This window comes from Dipodomys spectabilis, unplaced genomic scaffold (genome assembly GCF_019054845.1).
Source record: "Dipodomys spectabilis isolate Male_0828 unplaced genomic scaffold, ASM1905484v1 ptg000043l, whole genome shotgun sequence".
In the NCBI taxonomy this organism is placed as follows: Eukaryota; Metazoa; Chordata; class Mammalia; order Rodentia; family Heteromyidae; genus Dipodomys; species Dipodomys spectabilis.
In genome coordinates, this window is record NW_024870720.1 from 11798043 (window position 1) to 11822339 (window position 24297).

Consider the following 24297-nt stretch of genomic DNA (forward strand, 5'->3'; position numbering starts at 1 on the left):
AGGGAAATGAACCCTAAGATATGTATTCAAATGTTTTTTTTTTCTTTCATGCGATTGTTTCTAACGCATTTATAAGATTATTTCTTTGTTGCTTTGTATGTCCCTCCCCCACAGTATAACCCCTGCTTTTACTGTATTTGATGTTGGTATAATTTGTGGAGGGGAAGGGGAAAAACAAATCATTTAAATAGGGATACAGGTGGACCCATTGCAACAATGAGATGTACAAGTCATTACGTCGAAAACGAACTTTACAACTTTGGTGGGGGGAGGGGGGGGCTGGGAGGATTGGGTGAGGGGGGGGAGGATGGGAAGGAATGGGAAGGGGAAACAAAGAGGAGGCTACAATGCTTGATAAGAAATGTCCTCATTATCTTGCCCATGTAATTGTAACCCCTCTGTACAGTATGTTCACAATAAAAAATAAGAAAGGAGAAAAAAAGAAAACTATTCATTAATGCATAATCTGTCTAACCTTATTTCCTATGCTTAAAGATAGCAAGTACACCGTAAATCCTTAGTAAAATGCTCTGTTCTATAATGACATCAATACATGTCACCTACAGTTTATCACTAATCAAGCAGAGTCTTTACTTTGTTGTAGAAGAAAGTTATGAGTTTCACAATGTATATTCTTCATAAGAATCTCTATGACTTCTTCTAATTTAAGCAACTTAGTTTTCTTCTTGGTCCTCATATGAACAATTTCAAATAGAAGACAGAGGCAAAAGTTAGTCTATATCAAATTGAGCTACAAACAGTGGCTTCTAAAGTAGACATAATATAGATGTATTACATTATTTAGAAGTTTCGATTTAAAAGTCATAATTGGAGGTAAACATCTATAAAACAAATATAATTTATTCATAAATAATAAAGCGTAGAAATATATTTTAAATGGAATTATCCTAGATTAAACCCTAAAGCAGGAAAGAGACAAGATGTAAATGCATCAGGAGAGTCCATCCCTGCACCTCACCATTTTACAAAAATATAAAGATCTACCTTGAGTATGTAGCTGTTCAAAGTAGGTTTATATATTCTGAATAAACCCTTTTCCCTTAGGAAGGCAACAAAATGCTGCTCGACCCTTAAAACTAGTACTCCTCAAGAAAGATACTCATCACTGCTGCCACAGGTACCATTTCCAAAGGGCAGCCTCCATCACTGAAACCTTACCCACTGCAGAGCATACACAAAGGTAGAAACAGAGCCAGAGCACCCTCCATCCTCACAGTCCCATTTACAAATCAGTCTATCTCCACTCTCCTGTCTCTGCTTTTCAACCTTTGGAACATTGCTGTTTAATATGGTAGCTCTATATGTACATAGTACAGATGAACTAGGGTCTCTCTCAACCTAGTGTTCTGCTAGTTTATGAACCAATGCATATCAAAGAATTCATATGAAAACAACTTAATGACTCTTATACTGAAAACACATTACAGTAATTGTTTGGAGTATGCTAACTAAAGTTTTTTGTTGTTTGTTTTCATCTCTTCCTTTTTTAATTTGTAAATTATAGTTACCAAAAAAAGTAAACAACAGGTTTAGCTTTACTAATACTAGTCCTACATTGTGGTTTACAACTAATTTTGTTGATGAACCTTCTCTTGTAAATAATAGCTGAATTATTACTTATTTAAGAGTATTTTGTCAAACAGAGACTAAATTATTATAAATTCTCCCACTCCTAGAAGAACTTATAAAGACAAAACTCTAGCTCTACCAGATGAAGCAGAGAAAAATAAAAACACTTTTCTTCTTCAGTATTTTTCCCTTAACAGAACAGCTAGTGAGAAAAATACACAGTTAATTTCTCAGGAATATTTCAGAAGTATCAGCACTACTGTGAGATTGAAAGATGAAACCAAAGTAAGAAAAAAAAATCCCCTGTGCTACAATAAATCATGTGACACAATACTTGTGAGTTATTCTGGTGTTAGTTTCCATATCTCAAGCAAAAAGTAGCCATTGAGCTGTTTTCCATTTAGACCTTTCTGCTGTATGGAAAGCATAGAGAAAGCACTGCTTACTCTTTCATGTCCTTAGACATGAGCCATGTCATATCTGGTTATTTGAGTAGAAAGAATTAGCAAACCATTGATTACATTCTAAGAATTTTCCTCATTTCATATTTTCCTTAGCCAGGCACTGGTGACTCATGCCTATAATCCTAGATACTCACAAGGCTGAAATCTGAGCATCATAATTCAAAGCCAGCCTGTGAAAACAAGCCTAAAAGACTTTTATATCCATGGAAAGACTTACAAAATATTATATTAAGTGAAGTAAGTCAGGTCCAAAGAAACATAGGTCCCATGGTTTCCCTTATTTGCAATAACCTAGTACATGTCTGAGACAAGCAGAAAAGGTCAGATAAGATGATGTTAAGTGAAATGAACCCCACAATAAGAACACAAATGTTTTTTTCTTTCTTGCTATTGCTTCTAATGTATTTATAAGGTACCATGTGATTGTTTTTGTTGCTTTGTATGTCCCTCCCCCACGGTATAACCTCGGGTTTTCACTGTATTTGATGTTGGTATAATTTGGGGAGGGGAAGGGAAAAAACAAATTGTTTAAACAGGAATACAGGTTGACCCATTGCAACAATGAGATGCACAAAACACTATGTCAAAAAACGCAGTTTACAATTTAGGTGGGGGGGTGTAGTTGTGGAGATGGAGGGAAGGGATGGGAAGAGAAAAACAAAGAAGGAGACATCAATGCTTGATAAGAAATGTACTCATTACCTTGCTCATATAACTCTACCCCTCCTCTGTACAGTATTCTCACAATAAAAACTTATTTAAAAAAGACTTTTATTTCCAATTATCTAACAAAAATCTGGATGTATAGGTATGAATCATCATGCAGTAGAGCAGCAAGCATTAGCAAAAAAAGTCAAGTAAAAGCACAAGGCCCAGAGTTCATGACCCAGTACACACACACACACACACACACATACACACACACACACACACACACACACAAAGTTTCCTTTACATTTTACTTATCTTCTTATAGAGCATGGCTCTATTTTATACTTGACTTCCTTCTCATCATGACAATCAAGTATTTTTTTGTCACTGTATTTCATTTTGGTACACTGCATTTTGAATATACATTTATCTAATTTGGGGAGGGGAAGGGGAATAACAAAATGCTCAAACAAGGACACAAGATGACCCATTGCAACATGAGACTCACAAGACACTATGTTGGAAATGAACTTTACAACTTCATGGGGTGGCGGGAGGAGTGGGAGAGTTCTAAACCTAAATCTCATCTGGACAACTGTAACAAAATGTGACTCAGCTGCACTTGAACTAAGATGCTATCCAAAAATATCCATTTCAGGATATGCAGCTTTCCATTAAACTAAACGACCTCTTCCTGGCAAGCATTTAACACTAGATAGTTCCATTAGCCTGTTTATTTTTTATTTATCAACTCTAATGTAGATATTATTCTAATGATGTTTGATTTTTAGATATTGCCATCTTTCCATTAAAATATTAAAGTAGATAACTATAAATATTTCATAGTAAGAGGGATGATGTAGGAATGAAAAATAGTTCCAGTAGACCATAGTAGAATTTTGCAAGCACTATTCCATAATGGAGATGTACTAGAGAGAGGAAGTGACACACAAAAGTTTTCCCTAGATAAATATATTTAACAATAAGGTTGGTGGTGACTGGGGGTTAAAAAAAGAAATCTTAAAAGTCTATTCTCTATTACTATCATATACCATAGTTGTGTTTTAAATTTCATAAAGATGGAAAAATATACACTACTTTGTCCAAACAGAAACAACAAACTGAACATGTATTGACTGATTCATACAATTTTACTTAAAAATGTACATAACACAATAACAAACATTTTGTGAAAGCTTATAGGTATCACCTACATAATCTTACAGCAATATTCACCAACTCAATCTGTTTCTTCTGACTCTAATCCCAAACAAATTATTCTCAATAAAATTACCTACTTACCAATGTCTTCCTTATATAGAAAGTTAAATTTTAGGGCTTCATTTATTTGATGCCACCTCCACATGACTTCACTAAATGTTTACAGATTGAAATGTTACCTTCACTGCCTTCTGTGTGAATGCTTTTCTTAGTTTTGCATATATGCATGTGTGTGTATATAGACACATTATTCATTTTCAGGGTTATGCTTGTTTTCACTCTGACTGTTTTAAATGAAGAGAATTTGTGTGTTTGGTGCTGGAAAGAATAAGACTACAGACAAAATAACTAACAGGTATCACTACTGTAGGGGTGAAGGGGAATGAAGCCCAGGAAGAACTAGAGGTGAATCCTTTCATGGAAGAGGGATTCTGAATCCTAGAGAAGCAGACCCACAGCAGGGAAGGAACAGGAAGGAGGATGCACTTGAATTTCTTCTGATTTCTGATGATTCCAATGCCTACTTTTGTTAAACCTAACTGCAATTCAGCCACAATAGAGATAGGATATAGTTTTAAATAATCAATTCCCCCCAAACCCCCCATGAACCAGAGCAGAACAAAATACCAAAGAGAGTAATTGGTATAGGGATGAGAGGCTAACGGATAACCAAAATGTATGGTCAAAGATGACATGAGTTTCTATAATAACTTTTCCATCTTTTTTGAAAAATAGAGAAAAGGGAGCTGGGCACCATGATTCCAGCTACTCAGAAGACAGATCTGAGGATTGATGTTTGAAGATCGGCTGGGCAGGAAAGTCCATGAGATTCTTATACCCAATTAATCACAGAAATAAGCTGGAAGTGAAGCTGTGGCTCAACTGGTAAAATGGTAGGCTTAAGCAAAAGTTGCTCAGGGCCAACACCCACGCCCAGAGTTCAAATCCTGAGACTAGATTTAGTCTGGAAATTCCTATAAATGGTTCACATGATAGTAAGGCTGGCCAACTATATTTATTTCTTTATTGAGAAAGTTCCTTACCAGTTGATTTTGCTCACATTTTAAAGGAACAGTCAACTATCCCCTCTTATAGAAAAATATCTCATAATTAAATAAAACCTATGCAAATTTTTCTGGATAAACTTCATTCTACCCTTGAATAGAGACATCAGTAATCATTAGCTCCTTGCATTCTGTTTCAGAAATGTTTTATTCATTAACACTACATGGATGCCCTTTTCCATGTAAGAGAGGCCCATCATCATACAATAAAACTTAGCTTGTAAGCTCTTCTTTAGATTTTTTTTTCATTATACTTTCAGAATGTTCATCAAAATATATTTAATTTGTTGTTTTCAGAGAAAACATTGCAGTATATATATGTGTGTATATATATATATATATTACTTTTTATTCTTATTTATCCCACATTTTAATTTGCATCAATTAGGTGTACACCAGGGGTTCATTTTGATGTGTCCATACATGCATATAATGTACCTTGATCAGGCTCACATTCCTCATTCTCCCTCATTCCTTTTTCTCCTGTCACTTCCCAAAACTATCTCAATAAGCCTCATTGTTTCTTCACACTTGAAAAGAGAAGCTCTGATCCCTGACTGATTGTTTCTGGTATTTTGATATTTTCAACAATGCTACATATTGTATCTTTAACTTGCTTTACAGATGCCAGTGTGTCTGTAGGAAATTATTAAATCAAAGAATATGTGCAGAATGAGTTAATAGTTACTTTCAATTGTTTAATCAAGGAAAAATTCCACTTTGTATTGCATTAAAAGAGTACCTGAGTTCACAAAACATCATCACTTTTGCCAAGATGATAAAGTGGAATTCCATTGTTATATTAATTTGTACATATTTAAATCTCAGTGAAATTGATCATATTTCAAGTTTTAATAAGCCATTTACATTCTTTTGTAAACTATATTATAGGTATAGTGATTTTGTGTCTATTTGTTTATAGATATAGTTGTGAATATAAAATATAACTTGCTAGTCTTATTTAGATCTTTCATGGTTCTTAAGTTTTATTCACTTGACTTTACTTGCTGTAAGAAAGGTTTGCATATCAAAGGAATAGAACACATCAGAGAAGGAAGTGCATGTGGATTTACCAAAACACTTAAATGTGACAGTTCAGAACAACAGAGTAAGAACAGACTTTACATTTCATTAAGTTGACTTGTAGCCACCTGGATGAATAAAGCCTGGGTCAATATTTTCACCATAATAAACTTTTGATATAAGAATAAAAACTAAACATAGAAAGGAGAATAAAATAAACTAAGACCTTTACCCCCATATAAAGAAAGTAACTTTGTTTATTAGGTATTCTCCCTGAAACTCTAGAGAAAAATACTTTTAATGTTGCCTGTTCTAAACTGCATACAGTAGCTCATGACTATAATCCTAGATGTTCAAGAGGAAGAGATCAGAAGGATCAAAGTTTGAAGTCATCTTAGGCAACTCACAAGACTCTCTCAATATAAAAGCTGGTGTGGTGGTGCTTTCTAGCTACATGGGAAGCTTAAATAAGAAAACTGTGGACCAGTCTGGCCTGGACCAGAAATGTCTAGGGCTATGGCTCTCACAGAGTGCCTCTGTAGCCCAGTACAAAAGGCTCTGAGTTCAAATCCAGAACCTAAAAAAGTTGTCTATACAAAAGTTATTAAATGTCAGGAAAGAAAAATGATTAAATAGTATAAATGAAAAATTACAAATTAAGAATGTTTCATGTGTATATAAAATTGTTCTACACATTAATGTTAACTTAATCACTAAATAGAAAAATCAGTATTATCAATGTACACATTTCTCAAATCACTGAGATGCAAAGAAAAAAAAACTTTGAAAAGAAAAATTCCTTTAGTCTAAAGGAGGACTTATGAAACTGATACTTTTTAAGTCTAGGCTGTAATCTCTGTCTTCTATTCAGAAGCCCAGGACTATATATTTCTAAGTCAATAAACTTTCTCACTTTGGATAATCCATTAGTATTAAAAAACTTATTCCAAATGGATCATATAATTTTTTCCTATACTCTTTCCTCTGATATTGGGAATGAGTAAAGACTTATTAGAAACCTACATATCTTAATGCAAAAATGCCATGGTCTTCGAAGCAATCTCAAACTTATGTACAGGAGGCCTCTGTGTTGAACCATTTGCATTTGAAAAACCTAGATATCACATGCATGCACAGCTCCGCCCCCACACCCCACTTCCTCATTGTTGTGGAAGGAATGGGTACCTCCAACAGACAGCTCTCACATTCTATGCTTGCACAAAGTGAATTACACCTTTATCTTTTCCTTTGACCTATCACCCTGCAGGATCCATGAGAAAGTTTCTCACAAATTTTCTCTCAAATTTTTTATTTCTCTGTTGAAATAAAATGAAGTTGCTCCTGAATGATGAGAAGAAGTAGGGATTATGTCACTATTGATTCCAGAGGAGGTGAGGATTTAGGCTGCAGACACACTTAACTAAATGAAAAGACAAATTAATGAACTTGTCAACTCTTCAGACAATATGACCACAATGGAGGCTCACAAAAGAGGAATATCATTTCCCATTAGTGCCAAATATCCATTGTCTTGTTCTCTTCATGTTGCAATTTGTAGCACCAGAGGTACGTAAGAATTTTATTCTATTTCCAATGACTGCTCAAGATAGGTGGAGATATTAGTAAAACTAACAATTCATATTGATTTGTGTACGTGTGAGTCTACAGGAAACATATATGAAGTGTGACACCAATTCTTTCTACTGATAAACAGACTGAATGCTAGAATTGTATTTAAAAGTACCAAGTGTTAACAGTTTTGTCTAGGAAGGAAAGCATTTCCTAAATATTTGAAAATATTTGCTTTCATAAATTTCTTTACTGAGAACATATTAATCTGCATATATATTGAAAACAACTATATTTTAATCTTTTAATAAGCCATTATTATCTTCTAAAAATACTAACCAGTATAGGGATATATGATAGTTGTTGAATTTAGTTGTCATTTGTTTGCAAACATTATCATAGACTAAGATGTTTAATATGTCATTGTATTCTATGGTTAATGTGTCATTATATAACTACATTTTTCAAGATGGAAGAACAGGATATGTTTTTTTAATGGGCCCCATTTTGTTCATAACTTTTAAACACTCAAGGTACATTGGCTGCATCTGACTTTACACAAGGACCTGGAAATGGCTCCATATTCTTTTCTTCTTTTTACCTCTCACATCCAACATGACACTAAGGTTGGCTACTTGATTATTTGCTTTTTCCTTTATGCCCCAAGGACTTAAACTAAATGATTAAAATAGTCATCTGTCTCAATCTCTCTGTTTTCACTTTCATCAAATCTAACTTCTGCTGCTTCAAAAGAGTAGATTTCCCATGTATCAAATAAGTTCTTGTCATTGCCTTGCTTTATACATAGAAACAGCCTTTAACTGACTTGGGGATAAACATGAACTCATTATCACAGTGTTCAACAACACTGCATACATTTTTTGTATGTTCACTGATCATTTTCCTATACAGCTTATTCTTGGGACATTCCAGGAATATTCCAGAAAATTTTTAATAAGCTTTAATTTTTAGATTTTAGGTTCAAAGAAAAACTGAAAATTTCCATCAAGTTCCTTTATGCCTCCTGCCTCTGTACATGCATAGAAGCACTCAGGGAAGATTTGTTACAATCATGGCCACCCAAAGTACATAGCTCACATTGCAGTCCACTTCTAGTGGTGTCTATTCTCCTGTCGTCAAATGTGTAATGACATGCACTCACAACTATAGAATCATAAATAGGGGCTTTGGTGCCTAAAAATCCTCCAGCTCTGTCTATCCATCCCTGTCTTATACCTAACCTTTGGCAATCTCAATCTTTTTGCCATCTCCATACTTTCGCCCTTACCAAAATGTCAGTGGGCAGTTTCTCATGATGGGTTTTGTTCACTTAATAATATATATTTGAGATTGCTGCATGTCTTATCATGGCTTGAAAAGCTCATTTCTTTTTCATGCTGAATTATATTCCATTGTCTACTGGAGGGCAGCTAAACTGCATCCAAGTTTCAGTAATTATGAACAACACCTCTAGATACATTCATGTGTAGGTTGCTATGTGGACATATGTTTTGAAGTGAATGCTGGATCATATGGTAAGAACATGTTTAGTTTCATGGGTTCCAACCAATTGCCTTTCAAATTGGTTTTACACTTTTGTATTTCCATCAACAAACAACACATACTTCTGTTGTTTTGTAACCTGGCCAGCATTTAATATTCTTGCATTTATTTCATCTTGAATTTCATCTTTGTTGGGACAGGCTCTTGCAATGTGACTTCAAATTTGAGATCCTACCTCCTTTGCCTGCATAGATCTGTGGATTTCAAGCCTGTGCCTCCCCAGCCCAGTGGATTTGGGCCATTTTCAATGGATGAGTGGTGGTGTCACATCATTTTAATCCCTAATGGAATATGGTGTTCAGAATCGTTTCATATGCTATTTGTCAGATGTGTATATCATTAATAAGATGTCTATTTTGATATCTGACCCATTTTTAAAACTAGTTCATAATTTTTATATTGTTCAAATTTATTTTGTATATTTTAAATGAAAGTCTTATATCTAATATAGCTTTTACAAATATTTCTCCCAGTCTGTATTCTAGATTGCATCCTCTTGGTAGAGTAGAAGAATTCAAATGTAGGCCAAATAATCAAGTATTTCTTTGATGATTCAGGCCAAACCTTATTTTTTTTCTTATTTGGGACACATGTAATTCAAATTCACTGAGTGTCTGTTAACTTTCCAATTTATTAGGACTTTTCATGTAGATGCTGAAATATTTACACCTATTAGCAGTTCAAAAATTTTAAATTATTGATAATTCTACCTCACAAAGTGTTTTTCTTCAAAATTATCTCTAATGAGATGGTTGTCTTAACAGTTACAAGGTTTAAAATGAAAGTATTAATAGTGCCCAAAGGAAAGTACTTTCAAGTATTTTGAATATTATTTCTATTGCTATAGAAACAAACGAGTTGCTATTTAAAGAAACACTAATTTTTGCAATTATGTCTGTTTTAAATGTGAATTTAATTATAATTTCCATTATAGGAACTTCTTTTATTTGACCAACTCTATTTTGAAGAATTTAGACTGTTTTTGACAGTACCAACTAATAAATACTGACATCACTCTGAAGGAATGTCATTCATGTGGTTATTTTCAGCAATATAGCAAATCTAAAACAAGGGAAGAAATTCTGACTTCCTTTATTTACTTATCAAAGCACAGAAAAGAATGAAAGAAGGCATTGATGTGTTGATGTCATCATGAGCAAATGCAGTCAGCTGCAGACTCTCCTCATAAAGCCTTTACTCATTAATTCGCCAGGTACTTGTAGAAGGAGAGCCAGCCTCTTAGCACACTGTGCTAGATTTTTCATTCTTTGCAATTGGCTCCTAACAATCTCTCCTAACTAAAACTCTGGAATGATTCTTACTATGTGTTTCTTTTCCTCATAGTCTTTGTGCTTGTGATTTACTTTTAGATTTTGGGAAGGTGCATTACCCCAAGTGGATGATGATATCCACAGAAAAACTTTAAAAAAAATAAAAAGACATTTCAGGCAAGCTATGCATCAGCACATTTCTAAAACACATTATACTTTTCATGTACGTTTAAAAATAGGGACTCAATTGCTACAAATTCTAATATCTAACCATTAAATAGTATAATAGTGAGAAGTCAGCAAAATAGTCATACAAGTAATTCATACAAAAAGTAACAAAAACTGGTAAAAGTAAAGAGCAAGTTGAATATTGTGATGAACACCTGCAACCACAGTTATCCAGAAGGCCGAGCAAGAGGATTGTAATTTTGAGGCCTATCTGGACAGCTCAGGAAAACCCTGGAGATATAATCCAGTGGTAGAGAACTGGCCTAGTGTTCCAGGGTTAGTCCAGCAACTGGTGTCACAAAAAGAAAAAGTATAAAGTTTTCTCATTAACACAAAAGGGAAAAAGAATCTAATAACTAAGTGTAGAATTGGCAACATTTTTTGAAATTTCTGTAATGCTAGTGGATATTTTGGAGGACAATTAGCATCCTAATTGGGAATTTTTGATATTTTTATTACCATTTATCCAATAATTTTACTTCTCAAGTCAAATCCCAAGGAGATAATCAGAGATATGGCAAATATTTATGTACAGAATTCTCATTGTAGCTTTATTTGTAATAACTGTAAGAGATGAATCATTTTAAATTACCACCCTGAGGGAATCATTAATTATATTGTATTTATAACAGTACGTTATATTATTCATAAATGGAGAATTCTGTTTAATTTAAAACAGAAATATGTATATTATTCACATAGAATATTTCATTATACAGTATTGTATTCAGAGTACGATATAAAAGGATACTAAGGCTATAAGTTATAAGCATAAAGAGCCTGCTTTTTTACTCAAATATAAGCAATGATAAGATTGTTGTTGGAAATCTAACATCTGAGAATATGGCAGAAGATGGAAAACGTAAGAAAGAGAACAGAAAACAGTCCAAGCTCTCTCTGAAGACTTTTAGGATGCTATCAGGTCTCCACATCAAGAGAGTCACATCAAGCAAGCTATAATCATATAGAGATAAACATCAAATATGAAAATTATAAACTCCTTGCATAAGACAGAAACCATGGAAGAATTGCCCAGTGAAGTGATATCATGCTGCAGCCAAGCCCAGGTTTTTGCACTTACCCTTCAGCTTGAAATTTGAAGAGCCCATACCTAAGACGATAGTTCTCAAAATGCTTTAAAAACTGCTGACAAATACGTTTAATAAACAGATAGAAAGCCTACAGGAGGCAATTCACGAGTCTGATCAGACTAATCAAAGGTTATTACAAGAATTCATGTAGTCCACAAACAAAAAGCTGAGTTTCAAGAGAAGAAAAGGAAGTCCAATGAAAGACTAGTCACTCAGCTAAAGGATATGAGAGATGACCAGATAGACAAATCAAGGAAGTAAAGAAGACCATACGAGACCTAAATGAATGCTTCAAAAAAGAGATACAAGGCACCGAAAATAATCAATTGAAAGGCAGAGAATTAAAAAAAAACGAAGTAGAAAATCTTGACAGCTGAACAAATGATATAGAAGTCAGAGTCTCAGGACTCAAAGATGCTTTAGATACTATAAAGAGGAGACCAAGAAAAGAGCTTGCATCTGGGTTGGTTCCGTATCTTAGCTATGGTAAATAATGCTGTGAGAAACATAGCTGTGCTGGTAGCTTTAGTGTGGTCTTGTTTGTGATCATTGGGATAAATGCCCAAAAGTGGGGCTGCTGAGTTATAGGGGAGCTCTATGTGGAGTCTTTTGAGGAAGCTCCATACTATTTTCCAAAGTGGTTGAACAAATTTACTGTCCCCAAAACAATGTAGTACGGTTCCCTTTTGGCCACATCCCCTCCGGCATCTGTTATTATTAGATTTCTTTTGTTGTTGTTGTTGTTTTCATTTTTAAGGTTTTTTTGTAGGCTTTTTATACATATATATATGCACCTATTATAGCCACTCTAACTGGGGTGAGGTGAACTCATTTGCATTTCTTTTATGGCTAGAGAAGTTGAGCATTTCTTCATGTGTTTATTGGCCATTCTTATTTCCTCTTCAGTGAAGTTTCTTTAAGTCTTTAAGCCCACTTACTTATTGGGCAAATGTTTCTTTGAGGATTTGTTGTTGGGGGATTTAGTTTTTTTGAGTTCCTAGTATATTTTAGATATAAAACCCTTGTCCACTGTATGGCTAGTGAAGATCTCTCAGTCCATGGGCTTTCTATTGATCTTGCTAGCTATGTCCTGTGCCATACAGAAGTTTGGCAGTTTCATGTAATCCCATTTGTCCAACATTCTTTGATTTGTTGTATTTCTGGGTCTCTCTTAAGGAAATTATGGCCTGTGCTAAGGATCCCTAGAGTTTCTTTCTTGCTATGGTTTTTAATGTATTTACAATGTATTATGTGATTTTTCTGTTTCTTTGGTATGTTCCTCCCCCACAATATAACCCCTGTTTCACTGTATTTGATTCCAGTGCCTTGCATCTTGCATATACATTTTTCTAATTTGGAGAGGGGAAAGGAAAAAACAAAATGCTTAAATTGGGATACCCATTGTAACAATGATATGCACAAAACACTATGTTGAAAACTAACTTTACAACTCTGGGTGGGGGGGGAGAGGATGGGACGGGGGGTGGGGGGGAAAGGAGGGAAGTGGGGGATGGAGGAGTTTAGGAGGCAGAGAAGGAAGGGATGGTAGGGGAAAAACAAAAGAGGGGGGTAACAATGCTTGATAGGAAATGTACTCATTACCTTACTCATATAACTGTAATCCCTCTGTACAGTATCTTTACAATAAAAAATACTCAACCAAAAGACCTTATTTAAGACTGATAGGTTGCAAAAGGAGAAGAAAAGGCAACTAAAGTGATAGGTAACATATTGAACTGAATTCTAGCAGAGAACTTCCCAAACATCCAAAACAATAGGGACATTCAGATACAAAAAGTCCTTAGACTTCCATATAGACAAGATAAAATAAGAAGATTACACATTGTAATCTGCATAGGATCAACAGAGACAAAGGAAAGGATCCTTGAAGCAGTCAGAGAGAAAAGATTAATTACTTATAGAGGAAAAAATAGAATAACTACAGATTTTTCAGCCAAGGACAGGAAAGCAAGGAGAGGGTGAAATGATGTATGTCATGCCTTAAAAGCAAACAACCACCACCCAGGAATACTGTGCCCAGCAAAGCTCTCCTTCATACCAAAGAATATAAACTTTCCATCATAAAGAAAAATTGAAACAAATTATTTCCACCATATCAGCATAGAGAAGATTCTTTTCTTTATTAAGTTTTTTATTCTGAAAATATTGTACAAAGGGGTTACAGTTACATGAACAAGGTAATGAGTACATTTCTTATAGAGCATTGTTGCCTCCTCCTTTGTTTTTCCCCTACCATCCCTTCCCTCCCAACTCCTCAGCTATAACCCCCCCACCACCCCCACCTAAATTGTAAAGTTCATTTTTTGACATAACGTCTTGTACATCTCATCGTTACAATGGGTCCACCTGTATCCCTACTTAAACATTTTTTTCCCTTCTCCTCCCCAAATTACACCAACATTAAATACAGTGAAAACAGGGATTATACTATGGGGGGGGGGGGGGAGAGGGACATACAAAGATTCTTAAAGATGCCCTATAGAAAATGAAAAAGAGCATGATAGAGGAAGAGAAAAGGCCCCTTACCACAGAACCAGATAAATATAGTAACAAAACATGAGGCACAGCCTCTAAAAAGGTGGATAACATGGCATGAATTACCAAATACTTCTCAGTCCTAACTTTCAATATTAATAGACTTTATTCTCTAATTAAATGACACAGATTGACTAGTTGGATGAATAAGCAAGACCCCTCCATTTCCTGTCTTCAAGAGACAAATCTTGCCCACCAAAATAAATATATTCTGAAAATGAAAGGCTGAAATAAAATCTTTCAAGCAAACAGCCCCCATAGGTAGTCCTGGAGTAGCAATTTTAATATCAGATAAAATAAACTTCAAATTAAAATTAGTGAGAAGAGATGAAGAGGACATTGCATACTAAAAAAGGGATATATCCAACAGGAGGACATAACAATTATAAATATCTATACACTAAATGTCAGAGCACCAATTTCATCAAAAAGATATACTACTTGTTTTTATTGTATTTGATGTTGGTATAATTTGTGGAGGGGAAGGGCAAAAACAAATCAAATAGGGATACAGGTGGACCCATTGCAACAATGAGAAGTACAAGTCGTTATGTTGAAAAACAAACTTTACAGCTTTGGCTAGGCAGGAGTGGGGGTGGGTTTGGAAGGGATGGGAAGGGGAAACAAAGGAGGAGGCAACAATGCTTGATAAGAAATGTACTCATTACCTTGCCTATGAATTGTAACCCCTCTGTACAGTATTTTCACAATAAAAAAATTTATTTTTAAGATACTACTTAACCTAAAAACCTACATAGATCTAAACACTTTGATTGGTGGTGGCTAACAAATCCCTGTTGCCTCTAGGTAGATCAACCAAGCAAAAAATCTACAGAGAAACCACAGAGCAAAATAACTGCTTTAATCAACTAGACTTAACAGACATTTACAGAATATTTTACCTACCAGCATCAGAATATACATTCTTCTCAGCAGCTCACAGAACATTCTCCAAAATAGATCATATTTTAAGACACAAAGCAAATCTGCACAAATTCAGAAATATTGAAATTATTCCCTGAATTCTGTCAGACCACAACAGCACCAAATTAGAGCTCAACACCAAAAGCCATTATAGAAAATTCTCTAATTCATGGAAATTAAACAAGACATTGTTGAATGACCAGTGAGTCACTGAAGAAATTAGAACAAAACTTCAAACATTCATGGAACTTAACAAAAATGAACAAAGGAAATACCAACTCCTTTGGGACACAGCAAGGGCAGTACTCGGAAGAAAATTTATACTTCTGAGTGGTTACAAAAGCAAATTGAAGAAATTGCAAATCAACAATTTAATGAGGCACTTTAAACTTGTTGAAAAAGAGGAACATGCCAGGAGTGCTGGTGGCTCACGCCTGTAATCCTAGCTACTCAGGAGGCTGAGATCTGAGGATCACAGTTCAAAACTGGCCTGGGCAGGAAAGTCTGTGAGACTCTTATCTCCAATAAGCCACTAGAAAACCAGAGTGATGCTGTGGCTCAAATGGTAGAACACTAGTCTTGAGCTGAAATGCAGAGGGATAGCACCCAGGCCCAGAGTTCAAGCCCCAACAAAAGAAGGAAAGAAGGAGAGAAGGAAGGAAAGAAGGAAAGAAAGAAAGAAGGAAGGAGAGAGAGAGACAGAGAGAGAGAAAGAGAAAGAAAGAAGGAAAGAAAGAAAAGAGAGAAGGAGGGAGGGAGGGAGGGAGAGAGGGAGGGAGGGAGGGAGGGAGGGAGGGAGGGAGGGAGGAAGGAAGGAAGGAAGGAAGGAAGGAAGGAAGGAAGGAAGGAAGGAAGGAAGGAAGGAAGGGAGGGAGGGAGGGAGGGAGGGAGGGAGGGAGGGAGGGAGGGAAAGAAAGAAAGAAAGAGGAACAAGCCAAACCCAAAGTAGTAGACAGAACCAAATAATCAAAAATAAATCCAAAACAAATGAATTAAATACTAAGTAAAACATAGAAAGACCCAACAACACAAAGACTTGGTTCTTTGAAAAAAATTAACAAAATTGACAACCCTTAGCAAATCTGACCAAATAAAGAAGAGAACACAACTGAATAACTAAAGTTAGTGACAAAAAATGGGAACATCAAGACAGAAACAAGCATTGCAACCTTTATGCGAACAAATTGGAGAATCTGAAAGAAATGGAAGAATTCCTAGCAAATCCATTTGTAATAGCCTAAAAAAAAAAAAAAAAAAAAAACCCAAGAAACCCTAAGAAATAATTTAACCAAAGATGTGAAGGACCTCTATGATGAAAACTTGAAAAAAGAAATTAATGCAGATTTAAGGAAATGTAAAACCTCCCATGCTCCTCGATTGGAAGGATTAACATCATAAAAATTGTAATACTGTCCAAAGCTATCTACAAATTCAATGCAATTCTCATCAAAATCCTACCAATGTTCTTTAATGATATAAAGAAAGCAATCCAAAAATTCATATGGAATAATATGAAACCTTGAGTAGCAAAAACAATCCTCAAGAGTAAGAATAGTGCTGAAGGACTATCAATACCAAATTTCAAACTCTATTACAGAGCTGTAGTAATAAAAACAAAGCTGTAGTACTGGCACATGACTAGGCCTGACGACCAATAGAATAGAAGACCCAGAAATGAACCCACAGACCTTAGCTACCTAATACTTGATTAGGGAGCCCAAAACATGGGATTGAAGAAAGTCAGCTTCTCCAGCACATGGTGCTGGCAGATCTGGCTATACACATGCAGAAAACTGAAGATAGGTCCTTCTAAGTACCCTGCCCCAGCGTCAATTCCAAACGGATTAAAGACCTCAATGTAAATCCAGATACCATGAAAATATTACTAATTCAGCGGTGCTACTCACTAGATACTATGTTGAAAATGAATTATGCAACTTGTGAGAAAGGGGAGGCAGGAGGGGAAAGCTGAGAGAATATGAGACAAAAGTTGTTCAAAAAGAAATGTGTCCATTACCTGACCTATGTTAGCTGTAATTCCTCTGTACATCAATAAATGTAAAGAAAATAAACAAAAGAAATATAAGATCACTGACGATTATATTATTTGAACATTTCTATGTGCTATGTTTTCTCTAATAATATTTGTTGAAAACTAAATGAGATTTTATTCTTGAAAGTAGTTTGTAGCTTCTTACAGAAGCAGATTTAACGTACAGTTTTATTCTCTTAAAAATCCTCATAAGAGAAGGATAAAGAATTGAATGTATAAATGAATTATAATAAATAGAAACACTTTAACAAATAAAATATTTATTAAATATTACAAAACATAGAGAAGGCTGACTTTCTGAATACAGTATCTTAAACGGGCTGAAGTAATAAATATGTAATAAAAACTCATACTAGTGGAGTTCTTTCTAACAAAACTAGTAGAGTTCATGGTTGACAATCAGGATTTGTAAAACTACATTCTGAGACCATGAGTTCCAGTTCTGTGCTTAATTTTTCTAAAGTAAAGTCCACCAGAATGCAAGCCCCATCCATAAATTTGGTCTTGTTATTCAATCTCAATATGACAGGATAATTAAGACTTCTAGAAAGTGTAACAACACAAAACAAAAACCCCAAACCAAAAATAAATAAATAAAACAAACTTCAGCCAACATTAACAAAACTGAAAAGGCTACCACAAGGAAATATCAATTACTGGAAATTGAAGAGAACTCATACATTTTTATTATTTCCTAAGTTTGTTTATATTTACTTACTTAATTCCCTTACCCCAAGTAGTTGTACAAAGATGTTTTAACATGTCAGCTCATGAGTTTAATGCATCTTGATCAATGTCACCCCTTCCATCATTTCCCCCTTTTTTCCCAACCCCACCCATTCCCGCTCAATTTATCTAATTCCACTTCACATATGTACACTGAAGATTATGATTACATTTGTTTATTCTCCCTTTCTCTATTCTTCTAACCCTCCTTCTACCTCACACCCCTGACAAAATATGTTTTAGCTTCTGGTCTTCATTTTGTTAAAACTGTAAGTTTGTGGATCAAGGGAGTTTTGGCATTGGAATCTTCCCTTGCATATAAAAAACAATTTCCACCCACAACACACAAAGGTTTGATAAGTATTGCAATCCCAAAACAAGAGCAGGATGATACAAGAAAGAATTGCTTAAAAATAATCAGCAATCATAAAAACATGTGCGTAGGCAATGGCTAAAATGAATTAATCAAGAAAATAAATTTAATTTTATGATTTAGAGGGTTAAGAAAACTATCAAAATAAAAAAATCTGAAAACTCTAGAAATGTTTTTCCTGCTGATAAGAAGACGTGTGTTTTTTTAAGCCTTTGTATATTGCTTGAACTTTTCAACAATGAACTGGTCTTACTTAAGAACAAATTAAAAATAGTGCTAAGTGTGTTAGAAAATACATTTCAAAATGTTCTTTTTCAAATTAATAAGATTTCTAAACAAAAGTCAGATTTGTAAATTCACACTTTCTTGAACTTTCTAGATGTGAGGGAATGAGATTAAGACTGGCAAGTCATCTCTGAAGGACTAATCGGGCTGATCTGTTTTACTGTCAAAACTCAATTTCTGCAGTTACTTGAGTACTGTATGTATTAAAAGAAAAAGTTGCATATCTGAATGATCGATAATACTTTAAATATTTCACTATGTGCTGCCTATGGCATCATTAGAGAAACAATGCAAGCCAGTTGAGGTGGTATCTGTAATTCCAGCTTTGGGGGAGGAATAGGTAAAAAGATCATGATCCAGGACAGCCTGGGCAAAATGTGTGAGGCATTATTATATAAAGAAAAACGAAAGCAAAAAGGGCAGAGAGAGTGACTTCAGTGATGGAGTGTCTGCCTATCAAGTAAGAAGCCAAGTTCAAACTCCAGTACACAGACACACACACTCATACACACACACACACTCATACACACACACACACACACACACACACACACACACACACACACACACATATAAAATACAGAAGCAATACTAACCAAAATGAAATCCTACTTCAAAGTTTTCAGTCTGTATAGTCCTTCTCTTCTTTTACCCCCGGCCCACATTGTTTCATTACTATTTGTAATATCATTACTAAGACAGGAGTCATTCTTTAGGCACAAGATGTCTTCTGTAGTCCCTAAATGAACAATGATCCTTAACACTATTCAAGGAAGTCTCTGTTGAGATCAAGCTCTTTGACAACCAGGATTCATTAACAAATCCAAGCTACAAAACAGCTTGTAAGGGCTTGTCAACTTTTGAGATGTTCAGAAAACAGGAAGTACATGCCTCTCATGGCCCAAAGTTCTTGAATTTGGTAAAGTCTAAGACATTACAAGAAATCAGTCACTTAGGGTGGACAAAAAAGAACAATGTCTCAAGATTAAATCAATCAATATGAAAGCCTGCCTATGTTTCTCTGAGGTGATCCCAAAAGATTGCCCAAGGAAAAGAGCTCATGGTAAAGGTCTAGGGAAGTGGCTAAAAACAACTATACCAAAAAAAAAAAAAAAATTGCCACTCAAAAATGCCATGAAAACATTTAAGGGAAAACAATAAAATAAAAATATTTGCAGTATATATGACAGAAGATAATTACTAATTGAGTCTTGTGGTAGGAGAGTATCTCAAGGGGTAGAGCACTTGCCTAGGAAGTGAATTCAAACTCCAATAATATGAGCGCACACATGCACACGCGCACACACATCTTAATATAGCTAGAAGAATGCCAGCTGAAATAAAGACATGAAGAAAAATATGGGCCCACTGATATTACACATAGTGATTACATTTTTAAATGTCAAATAGTATTGATAATCACGAATATAAAAATTAAAATAACAATTAACATTTTGCATTTTTAACATTTTTGCATTTTTAATGAGATTACTAATGGGACTAAAATATTCAGAACTTTATACAACGATTAATTTGCTGTGGTGTGTAATTAAAAAAAGCAGACAAAATTTTTCCAAGAAGCCTTTTGACAACACATATGAAAAGCTCAAAAAAATAACTCTATACTGAATAGAGTTGTAGGACTACCTAAAACTATAAAAACTGTAATTCAATATTTGTAAGAAAGGCTATTTACTACAGGATCATGGTAAGTTATTCTTTATGTAGCTCTTCATGATGGAAGGCAATAAATATTTAGGCAAGTAAGGTCTTGGGTTCAAGAGTTCATCCATGGGTCCATCCAGACCACCTAGAAGCAATTCAAAATTTATATGACTTTGAGCAAGTTATCCAATTTTCTTATGTCTCAACTTTTCATCTATTAGACAATGTAAATAGTAGTTCTTAGAACAGCAACTGTAATATAACCAATATTACTCATCACACCTTCATAACCTGTAAATATGGTTATGAAATAAAGTTCCAAAATACATAAAATCCACTGATAAACATGCAGTTGAAATTATCTATTTGAGCCACTACTTAGAAGCAGAAGCAGATAGGCAGTTAAATGAAAAAGGCTTTGAATTAAAATAAACAGGAATAAATAAGCAAACATAAATCAGACACTTACTGGGAAGATTTAAAGAAATAATAAATTTAATGTGAGGACTAAATTATTACTATTTTAAATTAAGGACCAATAGTCATCATTATTAATCATTACATAAACCAAATGAAAAAGGAATATACTAAAATGATTATATTTTCTTCTGTGAAAATTTTCAAACACAATATGTAAGTACAAAAAAATACAAGTAATACAAAAACAAGTTCAGCGCATACAATTCTGAGCTTTACTACATGCTACACTTGCTTCTTTTTCTCTTGTTTTGCATGTTCCCCCTGTGGTTGCCACACAGGGGGTTGTTTCTACACAACCTTCTGAATTCAAGAAAAATCCCTATGCTGAAAGCTTATCATGTTTTTTTTTTTTTCTTAAATCTTATTGGATATAGAATGTCCCACTCCTTTTTCTTTCTCTCTGTCACTCATTTTTGGAGGAAACTGATATTTGTCCAAACGAGTTTTCAAGAACCTTGATTTTTCCTGTTGTAGTACTATGATGTTGTCTAGCATACTCTTCTGTCTTCCTACTTCCTATAATTTGGTAATACCTAGATTCGGCTCTCTGCTTTTTGACATTATAGCTAATCCATGTGCTGGTACTTTTCTAATACAAATGTGAGGTGTAAGTGCCTGTTTTGCATGACACCAATGGCACTTATCATTGTTCAGATACTGATGCCATCTGCATGACAATATTTTAATTCTATCATTTTTCTTCACTTACTACAAAACTTACCCACAAGGAATATGAATTTATTTGTTTACCTTTGATTAGAGGTCATATAGAACAGGAAGAACAAATCTTGGTCCTTTTTGTCAATTCATTTTTTAATGAGATTTTTTTTCACTTTCTCCAAAGGGAGCTGTTGATTTCAGTTTCACATGTTTTTCTATTTCTCACAGACAGATCTTTATCTGTTATTATGCTACTGCAGATATCTTAAGCAAAGCCTGCGCTTTGGTCACAACAGAGGTCTGGATGACAATTCTGTAAGTCTTTAAGTGCAGAGCAGTGCCTATTCTTTAGAAATCCAATATCCAGATTGGCTGACTCACTGTGTATGCTTCCCGGTTCTAATAATGTCAGTGTTTCCTCTTTGGTGTTGTTTTCTGGAGTTTCAACCTGAGTGAAACTTTGGTGTTTGCATTTTCTTTTAGGTTTCCTTTAAACATATACTTAAGTCTATGAACAACAGGGAACTAATTCTGTAGACAGTGCCAGAAATGAAATGAATTTTACCTATTTTCCCCTATCTTTAAACTAATTAGCCAAACACTAAAGATACAGGTTTTCCTGGATATTATTTACTTTTCCAAATGACTTATAACCATTATGTCAAGATCTAGACAAAAACATCAGCACAACACAAGACAATACTTAAGTCAATCTTAGGATAAATAAGAAATTGTACGAAGAAATAGTAGTCAAAACAAGGCCAGTTTCCCCTGAGAGCTCCAGTTTTGCTACAGTGCCCCCTTCTGGTATAAATTATCAGAACCAATAAATCCATCCTACAAATTCAATTCAGTTACACCAGCATAACTTTCTGAGAGACAAGGGTTTAATAAGTGGTTGTTTACTGTCATTGGTTATTATTTTTAAGAGTGTTTTTATGAGTAGCATTATGTAGCATTATTTTTACAGATATGTCCTAGTATGTCAGGGATAGATTCCTAGAAATTAGATTACTGAGTCAAAAGTAAGTACATAATATTGTCAGTTCATCTTCTGGAGAGGTATCATTTTGTATTTGTGTCAGCAAGTTTATTGCCAAGCTTATCGGTGAAAGTCAAGAACTGCTTCCATTTGAATTGTTGATTTAGTATGGCTCGATAGCATTTTTAAATGGCAAAGTGTGACACTTCTTGTTTATTCTCAAAATTGTTTTGCTTACATGGAGTCTTTGGTTGATTCTATACAAATTTTATGATTGCTTTCTCTATGTCACAAACTCATTGGAATTTTAGGATTTCACTGAGTCTTCAGTTTGTCTTTTTTGTAGCAAAGATAGTTTAACAATATTAATTTTTCCAGGTCATCAATACTGGACATTACTCTATTTTTGTCTCTTAAAATTTCTTTTACTATTGTCCTGCAATGATGAGTCATTTCATCTCGGCTTTTCAATTATATTTTTATCAAGCTATACAGAATAACCTGTCATACTTGCTACTAAAACTTAAAAGAAACAACAGTTACTATAATTATCTATATTATGTTCTCTCCCAATATGTTTTAAAATTATGATTATTTAGTGGGTGTTTAATAATTCGATCATTTGAAATATGTGTGTATACTTTTGGATTTACTATTAGTTATTAATGCTTTGGTTGTTGTCTTACTGCTTTAGCTGAAAAATTACTAAAAGTAAGTCTACTAATAAATAAATTTTAGTTTATTTGTGCTTATACATTTCATTCTGAAAGTTGATTTTCTGGTACCAAGCAGTTTGGTAATTGGCTTTTCATTTTTCTTAAAGGTTTTAACATGTATTTTTTCTTCTGGCACCTAATTTACCTACATCTTACCAATCCTGATTACTCTATCCTCATGGTCTTTTATTTCAACATCTGAAATTCTGTTCTTTGCTCTTTCACCTAAGAGTTGTATAATGGTTAATTTTACACAGCAACTTGATAGGGCCATCATGTATGTATATAGTTGTATTTCCATATATAATGTAAATTTAATTCATGCAATATTTATACATCACATACTCCACTCCATACACCCTTATTTTTTTCTATTTCCATAAAGAAACCTGACTAATAGAGTTACTTTTTAAAGGTAGATAATGAAAAATTAGTTTCTTCTGACAAGCAATAAACTGTGAATAACTTTTTGAAATGGGTATGAGGTCAGATGTTTTAGTCCAATCAGATGGGAGTAACAGTCTCTCTTGCTTATTTATGGCTCTTTAGGAGTAATTTATAGTTTCTAGAACTGCAAAACTTCCCTTGATACAATTTAGAGAAATGGTGAAGTAAACTCTACCATGTTTGACTCCTACCACAGTCTCCAAACTGTAGTAATAATGATGCAGTAATAATGAAAATGACGTGGACACTCAATTGCAACTCTTAGAAGCTCAAGATCACACCTGGGGCTGGGAAGGTGGCTCAGTGATATTGCACTTGCCTTGCATGCCTGAGGCCCTGGGTTCGATTCCTCAGCACCACATAAGAAAAAAGAAAAAAGCCGGAAGTGGCGCTGTGGCTCAAGTGGTAAGAGTGCTAGCCTTGAGCTGAAGAGCTGAGGGACAGTGCCCAGGCCCAGAGTTCAGGCCCCACGACCAGACCCCCCCCCAAAAAAGAAAAAGAAGCTCAAGATCACAAGTGAATGAGCAGATGAGAACAGTAGCTATGTAGAGAAAAATAATTTAGAATTGATAAAAACATATTTTTATTCCTAATGTCACTTTTACATAGCATAATTTTAATGTTTCATTTAGACAGAAAGGTTTGGAACCAAATAGAATGTGCAAAAGTATATCACAACTGTAAATCTGTCTAAA